Below are 13,179 nucleotides of genomic sequence, written 5' to 3'. Positions count from 1 at the left end.
TACTGATATTGGATATGTCAAAAAGCCTTGATCAAGACACATTATTCCTAGAGGTATTTCCCAAAATCCAGCCTAAGGCCCCACTAGCATTCACTTTGTTATTTTCCCTCCAACTCTTAAGTATGGCACTTCCGTCCCTACTTGTTTAATGAGGTGTCTACCCCCATATTATAATACTTGATTTTTCCTTTAGCCATAGTGTACTCCTTTCAAAAACATTGTTTTTAACCTTTTCGTACAAATACTGAGGATCCAGTGTTTGATATGTTGGTACATTATTCCTGTGTAAGTTTGCCTGCTCAGTCAGTTTCAAAGCATCAATGCTCGTTTGATCTATAAGTCGAAAATACAAGAATATAAAAATTGCGCGTCCCTTTCATTTCGGTGTGCCCTTTGCAGTGTTTTACAAAGTAATTTGGACCGCTTTCCTAAATGTAAGTTTTCCCTTCTCTGTCGCTTTAAATTGGTTCAGGTATCTGCATGTTGGTGCTGCATCTCATTATTCAACCACGTATAGGCAAAATACCTGTATTACAAATATATATAAAACATTTATCATCTACGTGTTGCCAATGTGTTGCTCCTCTAGGTTTGGAAATTCCCATGGGGTAGTTGTTTACCTCATTCAACCTGCAAGGACGTCCTCCGCTTATTGCGTGCTTCCCAACTGTTCCGGCAGAGACCCGAACTCTGGTTCGATCAGGTTTTTGTACGTTGTTTACGTTCTAGCATCCCTGTCATGTGATTGCTCACGTGATCTCACTGTTTCCTGACTTGATTGTAATCTTTCCTTTGTCGTAGCTAATTCATTCACCTGCTCTTGAGCGCAATACCTATATGTATTTATAACCAGTTCCTGCCCTAAGGTTTTAATTTGTGATACAAAGTTTTGCCACATTCAAAGATAACAACCCGTCCCTATCATGTGAACACTTTTGTCCCCCTGCTCATCTTTCTGGGTATTCCTGTTGCTGTGTAGTGACAATCTGATTTCTCTGAGTTCTCCGGTCCTACTTCTCTTGATACTTGGCCTTGTTTCCACACTGGAAGACTGAGGATCCTCGTCGCCACGTGAAGTATCTTGCAACACAGGATAGGCTTTTATTAATACTTTATTAAGTTAATACTATATATATATATATATTATATCAGGGGATATGAACAGAGCAGCATACCTGTGAGTCCTTCTCCTTCTCCAACCGCCAGCTCACTGTCCACTCCATTCCATCCCTCACATTTCTATTCTGGAATTCTCTTCATGAGCGCCAGCTGTAGTATGCAATATTACAATAATTCACTTCTATAAACCAAAATGAATCGTTTGTTTCAGCTGAGCTGCACCCAGTTTTTGTGCCCAGGTTACAGCTTGATTCTGCCAGTGGCAAACCACTCAGTATATGTGCCCAAGTATGACACTTGCTCTACACCTCTTTAAGAACTGCATCATGTCTTAAGGAAGTAAGTTAAGTGCTTTCTTTTTTGAGACTATCTTCCTGTTAAAACACGTGTAGTTTCATCCATGATCAGCTCTTTCATTTGTGTTTTTTTTTCCTTGGTCTCAATGCGCTCTTATGGGTTTCAGCACAATAGAAATAACAATAACATAACGTAACATTACATAAACGCATATTTCCATCTGAATTGCAAAATTAAGGTGTATGTACCCTTAAAGACATAATATGAAGACATCAGCAAATGATGTGTTACTAAAGTTCTAAAATGCATGATATAAAGTATTTCTCTTAATTAATTTTTGCCATATTTTTTAATAAATTATCAAAACTGATCCATACCCTTTATAATCTCCTAGAAGCCTGGCTAGCAACACTTTGGTGTGTATTTTAAGCCACGGCTATGCCGCAAGTCTCTTTGTGAATCAGCCATTTTGCTATTTGCTGGACAAACCAGCAGCTTTTTCATGCCATCAAAATTCATTCTTCTGCACAGTATTCCGAGGAACTTATCTACAATGCCCCGCTCACACAGGGCTTAGTGGGTAACCGAGGAGATGAACCTAAGGGCATTTGCTGCCAAAACCAAGACTGTTCCAGACCAGTTACGCTTCGCCACATTTACACTCGGAATAAGATTGGCTCTGGAGTTTGCGATGATCATGAAGGGGCAGAAAGGCATGAACCAAACAAGATGCTAATCCTTGGCTGGAGCCCCTCTTCAATAACTAAGTCAATGCTAAACCTCTAGTTTCATATATGTCATATATGGCCACATTTAACAACCCGTTTTCGGCATACCTGTAGTTTAACCTGGGCACACCTAGTGAAAATGTGTAAGAGCCACAAGAGCGTGTAAACCGCTAGTTAGGTCCATCATGTACAAGTGAACCTGGGAGAATGGGATGAGGGAAAGAAATACTTCTTCTTTGAAGTTGGAAATTCAGTGGGAATCACCATCAACACTCTTTATTCAATGCAATGGAGTACAAAATACATATATACTGTATTCAGATTTGCGCCTTGAAACACTTGTCTATAGACGCGTTATAAATGCCATATCATATCATCATATCATGCATACAGTATCTGAATACATTCATTTTACAATACAAGTCCAAGATATATATTAATGATGATTAATTATCATAGCCTAAATTAATTCTACTATTTTTCAAAGCCAATTATAAACTAATAAGGCTTGATCACTATATTATAGCCTAAGCCAATCAAGGCTCAATATATGGTTGTCTACCCAGGAGAAAGAGTCATAAATCCCAGGTGGAAAGGCCAAAGTAAACGCATGCAATCCTTCATTGGACAAAGACTGTCCATAGGATAGAATGACAGCAAGATTCCAGACCAATGGGACACAGTCCTGGCCTTTCCTTTTATGGATCCTTGGCATGTGTTGCTAAAGTACAATGAGTTCAATGCACTGGGTTGTTCAAAGAACGCACATAGATGAGAAAGTGGTGTTTTGGTGAAATTAGTTTATCTGGCTGGTAACCTACCACAGAACCAATTCAGCATCAGGCTTCATGTGGATCCGGCAAACAGAACCAAAATTCTGAGCCTGAATTTATTATACGCTGTTCTATGATTTCACCAAATCTCTGGTGTCTTTCCCCTCACTACCTCTTTCACGGGTGTTGTGACTGCCTAATCCTTTTCTGCAACCAAAATGTCAAAGGCCCATTAAGGGTGTTACATCTTGTCAAAGTTGTAACTGCAAGGAGCCAGCTGCACCGCCTCTAGCCATTTTCCTTGTGTTGATACCCTGATTCGGTGATGCTTGGGGTGAAGCAGTGCACAGTGATGGCAGTAAAAGGCACTTGTTGGAAAGAACGGAAAAACAGGCATTGAACAAATTGGAAGCATCCATTAACCTCAGGCCATATTACATAACAATAAGAGTCCATCTAGGGTGAATAAAATGGTGTCTGCTTAGTGAAAAAATAGCAGAACTGTTTGTTTTCCTACAATCTGGCCAGTTAAACGTGATGGAGGGATTCAGTGTGGTGTCCCACTAAGCATGGGGTCTCTGTAGACCCCTTCTGGGTGGTAAGTGGGGTCCACTGGAATCCTCCCCAACACCACACTGAATATCGCAATGTGAAATGCAGGTGCTGTCACAGCTGAGGCTGTCTTGAGCTCTCTTGAAGTGGTTGTGTCCATTGATCAATCCCACTGGTCTCAGTACCCTCAAACAGCTTCAGAAAGGGAGAGAGCAGGCCTTTCAGAGGAAGAAGGCAGGTCTGGGCTGGACACTCGGATCAAAAGAAGAAAGAGAGAGAGGTAAAGTCATTTCGAATGGGGAATAACAGAAACCCCATGCAATCCCTGATCAGGCAAAGAGAAAGTACCTGTAATAGTTCGAAGGAATCCAGGAAAAGCAAGGTGAAAATCTGAGATCAAACACCATGCCAGATGCTAGCATGAAAAAGTCACCACAAACGAACGGCCTCTCAGGCGGCCAACTACAAAACTAAGGAATAGGTACACAAGATCCGGAATACCAGTCTCTCCTATGTAGTTCAGGGAGGAGATAGTCAGGGTCCGCCGGGTGCACTATCCAACAGTGTGGACAGCCGAATTGTGAAGGAGGCTATCCAAGGGGTAGGCAGAGTAAGTACATGGACAGGCAAAGTTGATACAGTTCCGGCAATCCAGAGAAGGCAAGTCAATACAGTTCATGTAAGTAATGGCATACACGTGAGAGTCTGCCATTACTGCCACTCTCTGTGTGAAAGTGCTTTTGATTCTGCCTGTTCTCCATATTGCTTGTCTCATGAGTCAGCCAATCCAGAGAACAGGCAGGGTTGAAGCACTTTCACGCAGAAAGTGCTATGATCGTGAGACAGGCAATCCAGGAGACAGGCAAAGATCAAAAACCGGAATGGCAAGACAATAGAATAAACAGTGAAAAACACCAAAACACAGCCCTCACCGGTGCATTGTCGAGTGCCGGCAGACCGTTCCTGCATCATTCCAATAGAGAGAACCTGTGTGCGTCATGCAGTATGCCAGCCTCGCGTGAATGCTTGCTAGCGTGTCTTGGGATTGGAGTCCTGTGGCAGAGTCTCCACGGTATCCGCCAGATGGACCGCCAGCATTATGTAGATCCTATGGGTACCAAGCCCAGGCTTCTGACCGGTTCCCCAAGTACGGCCACTTATTTGTGGACCACTTAATGTAGGCCTTAAACCGGGCAAGATAAAGGGCATTTTTCAACTGGCACCATCCTGTACACTCTGTAATATATATTCAGCATGCAGACCCTGGTGATGGCGAAGAGTGCGACCCAATGATATAAAGCCCCAGCATTGCCGTAGAGAGAATCCCACCTTCAGCCTTTCTCACACCAGTGGACCCCTCCTCGAGCCCCTTTTGCCACCAGACCTGCCCACTCTCCTGAGGACATTACTGCACATTTATGTAATATCGACCACAATGTTGTGAGTATTGCCAACCATAAAGTTCATGAAAAGGTTCTGTATAAGACACCGAATAACGCAAATGCACAGCACACAACCTGCAAAAAGGAGAAGTGATTCCCAGCCTGTGCTTGGGTGTCAGGTGCTCTAATGCGTGTTAGAAATGGGCAGAGAGATTGCGCTTTTTGGTTTGTTTTATAATTAAAAAAAATAGCCAACATGTATCAGAGCACAGAGTAAATTCCATAATTAAATACATCAAGGTTAGCCAATCTGTCACCCTCCAGATGTTGTCCTAGAACTCGCATAAGCTTCAGAAAGCACGGTCAGTGGTGAAGGATCACAGGAGTTGTGACCAAAACATCGGGAGGGTGAAAGGTCGGCTCCTACTCCGATCTACCTCAGTGTGATGGGCAGAAACATCAACATTCTCCGTCGACGCCTAAAGTTCCCAAAATTCAAAAGAAAAAAGCAACATATTCCTCGATTGTTCTTTGCTTGTTTATCTTTAAGAGCCATCTTTCGGAAATTCGCCACAACGATTATTTCCTTTAGAGAACATGCAGTTCCGCAAGTTCCATTAAAGCAACTGCGTCATTCCTATGTTAGACATGTGCCCAACTGCTTCTTCTGAGCCATAAACGCTAGACTGCAGTAATTACATAGCGACGTCCCATCTGCGTATATTTTACTCGCTCCGATTAGGAGGCTTTATCTGCTTCCTGGGAGATGGGGGCCCTTTATCAAAACTAATGGACGGGTAGCATCGGAAAAAGCGCAGACAGCAAGAAATCCACAATTCGGCATGCTGCACTCCACTGTAATATCTCACAAGCTTGACAACCACAGTGATCAAGCAGGGGAAGCCATGAATATGTTCGCAAGAGCACAGCTAACATATGGATCGAGCATGCTCCCTTCAAGGCCACGCGTGCTATTTCCTCTATAGGGTCCAGAATATGGCTGCATAGATGGATGCAGAGTGTTTGCCATTTGCCAGGAAGGCAGCATTAGGCTGTAATTGAAACAAATACAGAAAGCTCAAGTACTGTTTTCCAGCCATGCCATGAGAGATGCTAAATGTGGAAGAATATTTTTTTTTAAAATAAGCTGCACTTGCAGCCACTTAAGATGCGAAAAACAGACATCCTTAAAATGCCCCATTGCACAAAATGCAAACAAAGTGCAAAACAATGAAACCTGTGTACTTCTGCTTAATGTTGTGATGTGGGTGAATTTTACTAGTGTATATTATTGATGGAGATTGGATGTAAGTGGATTGATGAGCAAGCCTGGTGTCCTGGGGCATAGGGCAAGGCCTCCCTCTCTGCGCTAGCGCTATGATATTAGCGGACAGGCAATACAATGTCTCCAACCAATTTACGCCGAATCACCTAAAGCATGCTTGTTTTACCGGAATTATGATACTCGCTTACCAGTGGATCTCTCCTGTAATGAAGAGTGGCAAAATAGTCGAAAATTGATTAACTATTACCCATGCAAGAAGCTTGCTGTGACGTGTTCAAATATGGGCCAATTACATCCATCAGAAGGGGCCATTTGCGTCTGCGACCATACACAACCTGCTCAAGAGGGTGTTCCAGAAAACAATCAGTGGTCGAGGTGTACAAAAAGAAGCAGTGAACAATGTTTCCTGCTGGCCTGAGCTGCTTCCCTCGCACCCCATAGCCACGCCCCCACCCACGTGCAATGAAACCCCCAAAGAAACGCACCTGCTATTTAGGGGAACACTGAAGTGCAAGTTTCAGCTTCTTCCTACACTTTTATTTTCAAACGAAATCATTCCTGAATGGTTTCTTTTGCAAATAAAAGTATAGTGAACGGAGGCTAGTACAGGGGCAATGTGCTTGTCTCGGAAGCAAGACCACACAGAGCAAGAGAGGTTCAAATTTCGGATCTACGCTCAGAAACTGAACTCAGGTATCGAGCATGTTATAAAAAAAAATTGAATAAATTGAATAAATAAAAAGGAAGGGTAAAATATAATAAAACAAATAGAGGGGCACCACTTCGACCAATGAAAAACATGTATTTGTGACATGAAAAGAGAACATATATTACTCTACTCTTAACTGTCCCTGTTTTTACTGATGTAGCTTCAGATTTCTTGGGTAGGAGATTGAGGGTAGGTTAGTAGAGAGTTGGCCCAATAGCTAGGGATGTGCCAAATACAGTGGCCCCCATTACAACTCAGGCGTTAAGGGTTTAACGGCGCCGTCGGCGCCGTTAACCCTTAACGCCTGATTACAAGTGTCCCTTTGCGGGCTGGTGTTTAATGCCTGCTTTTAGCAGGCGTTAAAAATCCAACCCGCAAAGGGACTTTGGAGCTAATTACGGAACCGTAATTTACGGTGCCGTAATTAGCGCCTTCCCCATTCCCATTATGCCCTATGGGGGCAAAAATGGGAATGGGGAAGGGCAAATGGTGAATGGGGAATTACCGCCCCACTCACCTTGGAATGGGGCGGTAATTCCGCCATCCACCATGGCGGAATCGTAACCTTAGCGGCATGGACCATGGTGCTAATAGCACCATGGTCCTCCACCAAGGTTGTAATGAGGGCCAGTGGGAGTGACTAACCTGGGATTTTGGGCGGATGAAACCTTAGTAGGGCTTCTGAGGATGTGTATGTTCATCCTTTGTGTGGTGTCTTCAGGGTTTGCCTGGGTTATTTGTATGGGTTAGTTGTGGCTAGGGTAACATATGGAACTGTGGGAAGTGGGAAAGAAGACCACAGAAAGTACCAGCCCTGTCACCGTTGTTTGGTAGACTGATGAACGGCAGCGGAGAACTATTGGGTTGTGAATGCCTAGCCCCGCATCCCCATTTAATGCTTAGAGAATGATTTGAAAATAGTTGAGCCTGAAGGCAGACCAATTATCAGTGGACAGGATGGTACCTTGGAACCGATATCAATATATGTGAATGAATGCATATCACCCTTAGTGTGTACTACCCTGACACATGTTCGTGATACCATGCACATCTTACATATTCTTAAGAACTTACCTCCACTATCTGATGTTTAATTGGTCACACTCGATGTCAAGGCATTATATACAACTATAGATCATCAGAAAGCAATTGCCAGTATATGTTATATTTTCCGCCAACAATCAGCATCATATCACTTATATATTGATATGATTAAGGACTTATTACTTTGTGCCTTGCAAAATAATGTTTTTCTATTTAATGACACATATTATAGGCAACTAATTGGGATTGCTATGGGGGCGAGCTTTGCTCCTTCGGTAGTCAATATTTTTATGCACCAATTCGAACAGGAATATGTGTTCAAGAACACTACTTTCTCTTCATCAATATACCTTTGATGATGTACTTATGATTTGGACTGGCGCTGAGGAATGCCTATCTCAATTTGTCAATTTTTTGTTAATGACAATAATTGGGGTTTACAACTCACCCATCAATCCAGTACCTATTCAATTGACTTTCTGGATTTAAATATTTCTGCTTCAAAAGCTGGTTTCAAAACTAAAACGTTTCGGAAACAAACTTCAGTTAATGCTGTGTTACATTCTTCTAGTTCTCATAAAAAATCTGTTATCAACAACTTTCTATTAGGTGAGTATATTCGAGCCAAGAGAAACTGCTCACTTGATGTTGATTTCATGGTAGAAAAAGAGTTAATTCACGACCAATTCACAACACGAGGATATAAACCTTCTACTCTGAGCAAAGCTGAATGTAAAGTGGCTAGTATGAAGAGAGCTGACCTGCTGATACCCAAAACCCGAATCAGTGGTGCTAATGAAAGAGTCAATAAAATTAGATTTATCACTCGTTACAACAGTGACAGCAACAATATCTATGCAATCCTTAAACGTCACTGGCACTTACTCCATCTAGATGTTGATTTGGCCAAATGGCTGGAACCCAACCCTTCAATCACTCTCAGTAGAGCACCTACTTTGAAAAACATTTTATGTCCTTCTTTCATGTCTCAACCGGCAAGTGGGGGGACATGGCTCGCACAGGGGAAGGTCAAAGGCTTCCACAAATGTAGGAGCTGCAATATGTGCATGTACCCTTTGGAAACTGACCTTGTCGACTTTGGAGTAACTGGCAAACATAAAATCAATGCTTTCATTAATTGTAATACTAAATTTGTTGTTTACTGCATTGTCTGTGTCTGTGGTCTTATGTACATTGGCAGTACAATCAGACCCCTAAAAATCTGTATACGTGAACATTTGACTACATTATCAAAACAGGAATCTAAATACCCTTTGGCATTACATTGGCAGACCTGTCACCAATTGGACAATATAAAGGACATTAGATTTACAGGACTGACCCAGGTCTTCCCAAAGAAAAGAGGAGGTAACACTGAACTTAAACTTAGACAGTCTGAAGCACGCCTTATATGTAAACACAGACTTGTCACCAGGGGTTTGAGCTCAGATCATGAGTTTCATGTTTTCTTATGAATGTGACCATTGGATCCAGACATGCTTACTAGCCTCTCTGTTTGGTCATTTTGCTGATCTGACCTCACCCTTTCTTGAATGTAATATTTTCATCGTTAGTAATTATGCTCTGTGAATTGTCTGTCAATTGTTCAATTTTATTTTTGTACCGTGTTTTAGCGGCTAGAATAAGCTGTTGTTCCTTGAATACACTTTTGCAGTGCCAGTGACATACAGGAATTGCTATACATATTTGTATATTAAGTGGTTGCAATTTTGCTTAACAGGTGTATATATGTAATGGGTGGATAAACAATCATGGTCGCCTCTGCGGCACGTTGTAATCATTTATGGTTATTTCAAGTCATCTAATAATTCGGTCCCTCCAAATTTGCAATGTGTCCTTTTCAAACGTTAATTCGTCTACAATAGAGTGTCTGTGAATGACATTTGGTGTCACTGTAAGTGCTGGAATTATTTTATTTAATTTGTCTTTGAGTTGGAGCTATTATATTGTTGCAATCAATCCAGCAGTGAACCTGACATAGTATGCGATTCACCCAAGATGGCGGCCATTTTAGACCACGGGTTACGGTACTGTTGACTTTCTAGTGCCGGGTTATAGCTATGGACAAGCTTAGCAACGCGTCCTCCCTTTGATTCAGTGCAGTGCTGGAAGGCAAGTATGCGAGATGCTCTTTCACATTCACGCAATTAATGAGGGTCTATTTTGTCTCTCTTTCTTTCCTCAGTTGGACTATTATGGTTTGGCTTATTCGAACGGGCGGCATATTTACACTTCAATGATGATGGATTGGACATGCTGTAGTTCTCTAAATACTATTGGGTATCTGCAACTGCAGCATTAATTAAGGTAAACCGTTTTTATTTGGACTTTTGTGCACATGAATTTTGCGCCTTCCTTTTCTCATAGATAATACAATTGTCTGCAATTGGAATTTTTCCTTTTTAGTTATTTTTTAGATTCATAATTTGGATACGGAGCCTATGCATGGCAGATTGTATATAATTGGTGAGTTTATATGAGTGCTAATTTTGTAACAGTCAGAGACAATGAATTGATAGATTTCACATTCAGCAATTGCTTATATATCTCTTCTTTATTATGTCAGTGCTTTCAGATTGAAAAGGTTTATTTCGGGTAAATATACATTTTCTTTGTTCACACAATTTGGAAAAGGATAAATTACTAATAATAATTCTGGAGATGCCTCAGATACTGCCCACGGTTGTTTATCTGCCATTTTGGCTAAGTGCTGGTTTCTCTTATTTTTCTCTTCTCTTTTTTCTGCTTATTTGTTCATTATGTGGAACTATCGTGATGTCACTACCTGAATTGGTAATGTTGCATAACTTTTAAATCAATTGGATTTGGTTACCAATTGGGATTGCTTCGCTAATATATTTACTAATGATTGTATTCATGGTCTCCTGCCCCATGTGATGCAACCTCTATTTTGCCCCTGCATTTGGTCTCATCATCTGAAACGTTTTTGGATTTAATCATGTACATGCGACAATCTGTATATACTTTTCACTGTAACAGCCTCAGATGAAGAGCTTCGCTCGAAACACGTCTTAGGCTGTTCAGAACAATTATGAAAAATCTGTATAACTGTACAAACTTGGAATTGTCTGATGTGGCACGGCTCAACTATTTTCAAATCATTCTCCAGGGTAACATATGGGTTAAGGGCCATTTGGCAGTTTTGGCTGCCTTTTAGTAATCTGATAAATTTGGGTAGTGCAATGGATGCCAAATAAGAGTGGGCATCACACGCAATGTATATAAAGGTTTAGCAGCAGTTACAAATATGTATATGGTACACACCAGTAAACCACATAAGCATGTACATGGAACAATACTGATCTAAAGAGACCAAGGAAACCATTTCCTTGATTCTGGGTGCACTCTAGGAGTGGCAAAGACTACATGCAATTTCCAAAGTTAAAGAAACAAACATAATCAGCAGTCTTTCAGGTATTCATAATTCTGACTTATGCTTTTCATATCAGGGCAGAATCTGTAGATAATCAAAACACAAAGTAAGACTAATAAATCTTCTGTTATACAATATATAAGAAAAAGTCTGAGTTGTTCAAAAGTGTCAATCAAACCATTCATGTACCTTGCTGTTGGATTCATCGAATAAATAATAATACAACATAATGGTCAATTGAAAAATCAAATTAATATGAACAAAAAACCCAAAAGGTGGGAACCCACCATACTGGTGCATCCAGTGGTCTAACTTCAGAAAAAAGATGCTGAATGTTTGGTGACCTAAGTAATAGGAAAACCCAGCTATCAACCATCTGATTGAAAAATCCAATCGAGGGTTCAGATAAAAGAAAAACGAATAAATAGAATTAGGCTTTCCAAATTAAGTAACCCAACCACTTATAGAGTAGTGTATTTTTGTATTAAACTATTGCCTTGCATGGAAGATGTAAGTGGCAGTGGTTTGCTGAACATGGGCACTAGTATGCATGCACAGACGCAATGATGTCATCACGCATATAAGTGCAAAGATGTCATCCCACCAATCAACAAGGCTCGCTGTGGCGTCAATATGTTCAACAAGATTAGTGATTGTAAATAATAATACAATGCTTTACAAATTAAATATTGTTAATTCCTTAGTTAAAAAAAAGAAAATATCAGTTGAGACAAAACATCTTTGAGACCAATCTGAAACCACAAGGTCATGAACTGTGGATAGCTAACCCAAGTCAATGGGCCTCATTACGAGTCAGGCGTTAAGGGGTTAACGGCGCCGTAAACGGCGCCGACCCTTAACGTCTGATTCCGAGGTCCCTTTGCGGGATGGTGTTTTTAACGCCTGCTTTTTGCAGGTGTTAAAAACCATGCCGCAAAGGGACCTTGGCGATAATTACGGCAACCGTAATTTACGGTGCCGTAATTATCGCCTTCCCCATTCCCATTATGCCCTATGGGGCAAAAATGGAAATGGGGAAGGGGCCATTGGTGAATGGGGAATTACCGCCCCACTCACCTTGGAATGGGGCGGTAATTCCGCCATCCACCATGGCGGAGTTGGGACCTTAGCGGCATGGACCATGGTGCTAATAGCGCCATGGTCCTCCGCCAAGGTCGTAATGAGGCCCAATATCTTAATACAAAGCATTACAAATGAAATATTATGAATTACTGAGTAAAAGATAGAAAATATCAATTGCAATTAAAATGTAAAATATTCACTTTGCAACAGTAGGAAAACATGCACGTGTAGTAATACAAATAATGTATTATTAGAAAGAAACTCATGAATACTAAAAGGACTTACAGCACAGTACCATGATGCAGAAACAAAGATAATATGTTACAAAGTATTTTGCCATCCTCGGTACAAAAATAATAAGTCTGTTATGATATTATTGCAACTGCAAGAAAAATTATCATTTACAATACTCAAACAGAATGGAATAAATTGAATCCATTATAGTTTGTCAGTGTGAGGAGGTGCCTACAACGGACAGGGGGGGTGGAACCGACAACTCCCGGGAAACGGGTGGACACGGGAAACAACACAGAGACAAGACAAGCGAAGGAGCAGCAGTGGCGAGCTGCAGCATGGATGGTTGCTTACCGTATAGGAGTTCTAGCGCGGTGCAGCCGATGTTCCGGATTCGCCAGCCCGGGCCAGGAGAGGGGCGGAAGCAGTGCCAGGGAAGTCCCCGCGACCAACATGACCAGTGGCGGACGTCAAGCGGAGCCGGGGTGCAGGAGCGGGAGAGCACGCACAGGCGGCACAGTCTGCGGGAAAGGTCGGGAGGAGCCACGAACGCCCGAA

This window comes from Ambystoma mexicanum, chromosome 6q, assembly GCF_040938575.1.
Source record: "Ambystoma mexicanum isolate Mex_15411 chromosome 6q, UKY_AmexF1_1, whole genome shotgun sequence".
NCBI lineage: Eukaryota > Metazoa > Chordata > Amphibia > Caudata > Ambystomatidae > Ambystoma > Ambystoma mexicanum.
Note: the sequence above shows the minus strand (reverse complement) of the source record.